The sequence below is a fragment of the Conger conger genome, chromosome 15 (genome assembly GCF_963514075.1).
Source record: "Conger conger chromosome 15, fConCon1.1, whole genome shotgun sequence".
NCBI lineage: Eukaryota > Metazoa > Chordata > Actinopteri > Anguilliformes > Congridae > Conger > Conger conger.
This window is the reverse complement of record NC_083774.1, coordinates 34,572,056-34,576,180: the sequence shown is the minus strand read 5'-3', so window position 1 is coordinate 34,576,180 and position 4,125 is coordinate 34,572,056.

The following is a 4,125-nucleotide window of genomic DNA, read 5'->3' as shown; positions in this document are numbered from 1 at the left end:
TGTTAATTTCACACAGTTGGTAGAACATTTTCAGACCTTGATACTCAGTTTTTGGGCAATCCAGTTGATGGTGTCCCAATTCCAATCCTTTAAATCAACATAACATGGGGCAACATTGGCAGGGTTGCTGTTTCAATCCCACCCTGGGCAAGACAGCTAACCCCCAATTGCTCAGTCAGTGTGTGTGTATGAATAGGTGAATGAGAAGCATCAATTGTACAGCACTTTGGATAAAGGCACTATATGAGTGCAAGCAATTACCAGTAACCTCCACAGAGTCATTGGTTCATTGCCACCATTTTGAGAGAGGTTTCTGAAAATGGCTGGTGAACCCAGAAAGCTGGTTCATGTTCATACATTGTTTTAAGAGGCAGATTTAATGAGCTTAAAAACCTTGGCTGGTTGTTCAGGTCTTTGGGTCTTCAGCCTATCTATTCATTTGGGTGCCTGATTATTTTTACACAGGCCTGAAACAGTCTCTCCCACATCCTTCTGGCAGGGTCGAAGCGCTCGTTTGACACCGCTCACGAGCGTTCAGCTGAACCTTCACTCCTCTCCTCTTCTCCTTTCATTCGGGACAGATTGAGAGGCTCTCTTGTGCTCTGCTAACGGCTCCATTCAGAAATGTGGAGTAAAGTCAGAGTTGAATGACCGCAGAGATGCCACATTCATATCACGTAGCCAAGGCTAGATATGGGAAGCTGTCCTGACAGGTGAGAACATGCAACATCCCATGAACACCTTCACATGTGAAACCTTCACATCTGAACAAGGGTCTTTTTATATAAACACTCAGCGAGCACTTTATTAGGTAGGCCTGTACACCAGCTTGTTAATGCAAATATGTAATCAGCCAATCATGTGGCAGCAACTAAATGCCTAAAATGCAGATGTGATCAAGAGGTTCCACAGATATGTGATCTAAGTGACTGTGGGATTTTCACACACAATAGTTTCTAGAGTTTGCAAAGAATTGTGCAAAAAACAAAAAACATTCCAGTTCTGTGCTTTGTGGTTCGTGGTCTGGCTACTCAAAGTATTTGTTTAAGCTTACAAGCTAGATAGAAGAAGCTGCCAGTAACTACCAGGATAAAATTCTGTTTTGTCCTGCTTTTACAGTGTAATTAATCATCCGTCCATGACACAAAAGCAGTTTGAGATGAATCTGCTGACTTTGTGCTTTCCCATCTTTTTCAGTCCATCAACAATACCTTTCTGCTACCACAAGGTGGCAAACATTGACCCATCCGTAAGCTCCCCACCTTTATCAAATGTAATTCAAATCAATTACACACTATTACATTTTGATTAAGCCCTCAGAGTGATTCACTCTAGGGAAAATGACTCGTTAGATAAAGCTGTAAAAGCATTAAATGTCTACGAGGGTGCTTCAGAAATATTAGGTTATATGGTTATTGAATTAGAAGAGGGAGCAAGGTTTCGCTCATTGATTCCCTCCAATCCAGTTGTGTGTCGTGATTCCTAGAGCCTGACGTACAATTTCAAAACATACGTGGCTCCTTGGTGAATATTGCTTTGGTCTTCAGAGAGTAATATTGAGTGTTAATAGTCATATATGCTATTACCCTCATATGAAGGGGAATTGCGTATTGGGTGTTATTTGCCACATGCTTTCTGATTTTCTTTATTGCTTTAATTTTAGGCTTTATCACAGACAGCTCGGGTCCCAGTTAATAAGGAGCATCATGCTCAAACAGACCAGACCTGACAGACATTTTTAACATCGAGGTTCATTTAATCGTCAACAACAGGGCGATGGATATGGAGATGGAACCCCGGTGGAAATTCTATGGCACAATGAAAGACGAAACTGCAAACCCGCTACACCGCACCGCGGAATGAGGGAGACTTGCCTTGAGCCGACTTTCGCACAAACAGGAAACAGTGTACAGACAACACGCACACACCAGCTGCTCGGGATCGATTAGGTCCAGCAAAGCTTCGCTGACAGGGAGTGTTGACCTAGAAACTTCAAAATAACGACGCGGACTGGCAAACCCACATACCCCCCTCTAGGAATGCAACAGTCTCCGTATTTAGGGTTAGTTTTATTAATTTTATTGAAAGCAGCAACAGCAACAATAATAATAATAATGATAATAATAATTGAACACAGGACAACATTTCTCTGTCAGGGCCGAATTAATCTGATCGCACCAACTGGCCAATACCATCATGGAAAGTTCTGGGCAACTGCAGGCTCCTCTCCCTTTGAAGAATTAATTTCATATGGTGACAAATATGCAAATTAAAATGCATCATAGCCAATTAAGCTGTCTGTGTTTACTAACATGCCCGTTACATTCATACACATCACAGTGTCTGTTCAGAATTGTAATACTGTGTCATGTATTAATGAGGTATGGGATGGCAGGCTTAATATTGTTAATACATTAAATTTGTGCATGAGTATACATAAACACATAACAAATACAGGGGTTGGACAAATTAACAGAAACATTGCATGAAAACAGCTCTCACATAGGTGATTAATATTTAGTTGAATGGTGATTAGCAGTATGTGTCTGCTATAAAAGAGCAGCACTTTTATATGCAAGTTTCCAAAGCACATGAAGCAAGTATGAGAGTTCCAGACATGCTAAATAGTCACTGTCTGAATTACAGGTGCATCAATAAAAATAAAAAATAAACATTTAATGTGGCAAGAGGAATAATCAAAAATTATAACAATACATGCTAATCGCAAACAAACTGCATCAGTGAAGGAGAGCAGTGGCCAGGTCAAATCTCACAGATAAACACTTAACAGATTAGCACAAAACTATAGCCTCATAAATGACCACAGAAATGAATCAATACCTCTGTGACTAAGTCACAACAAAATGTATGTCATGAGCTTCAAAAAGCTGGCATTTACTGTATGCCAGCACTGCCATTTGGAAACCATGTGTATCCAAGGCGAATTCACAAAGAACCAGAAAACCTGAACACCTGAGCAATGGAAAAAAAAAGTTGTATGGTCTGATGAGTTGCTTTTTACTTATTGGGTCCGAAGATTTCTCTGCATGGTCGTATAACGCTGGCCAGGGAATATGGAGCCTTGTAGGAAATTTTCTTTGCCAGAAGATTTGTCTGGAAGGATTTCAGTAAGTTGAATAAATGATTAAAATCTGCCCATGTCTAAGGTAAGATGGGGGAAATGCTCTCTGTGGTAAGATGAGCTTTATTCGACTGGAACATTTTTGAGGCTAGTTGGTAGAATGTTTTGCCACTGGAAAATAGTGCAGGCTGTAAGTATTTTGACACTTTTTTTTTTTTGGCTGTGTACTCCGGCACATTGGATATTTCAAGTTGATTAAACCATGACGGCGAATGTATGTGAATATATTGTATAGATAAGTGGAAATGCTTTGTTGTTCATTGTTGTGTCACAATCCTTGTTAATGAGAGAGGTCAGAGGAGAATGGCCAGACTGGTCGAAGCTGACAGGAAGGTGACAGTAACACAAATAATCACGCATTACAACAGTGGTATGCAGAACACATACCATCTTCTGCATACACACACACCACGTTAAACACACACACCACGTTAGACCTCTTAAGTGGATAGGCTACAGCAGCAGAAGACTAAAGTCTAAAAATAAGTCTAAAAATAAATTATTAATACCTAATAAAGTGCTCACTGAGTGTATATCTGCTTCACACAACATTGAATTGGACAAAAAAAGTGCAACTGCGCATATCTAATGTACCGTATGCAAGTAAACCTGGGTGAGATGTTGTGATCTAGCATCAGTGGTTGCTTTTTTAAACATTTTTCTTCTGAATAAAGAGATGTCATCTCTTACTGATTAAGATGAATACAATCTATTTTAACACACAATTTCCAGCACTGCAAATAGGCCTGCATGGACCGCAGACAATGCGTTCATTGGCTTTAGCCTGCAGTGCAGAATAATGCATTCAGCAGCGAGACAATGAAACAACTATTTACTGATCATATCACAATCATCTCAAGGCCTATTCAAGTTCATCAAGTTGTGACAGAGTAGAAACTGCCCATTTATAACAAGCAGAAAATAACATTAGGCTGTGGCAGCTAACCACCCAATTTCTTAGTCTATATTGTCAGTGATACTTC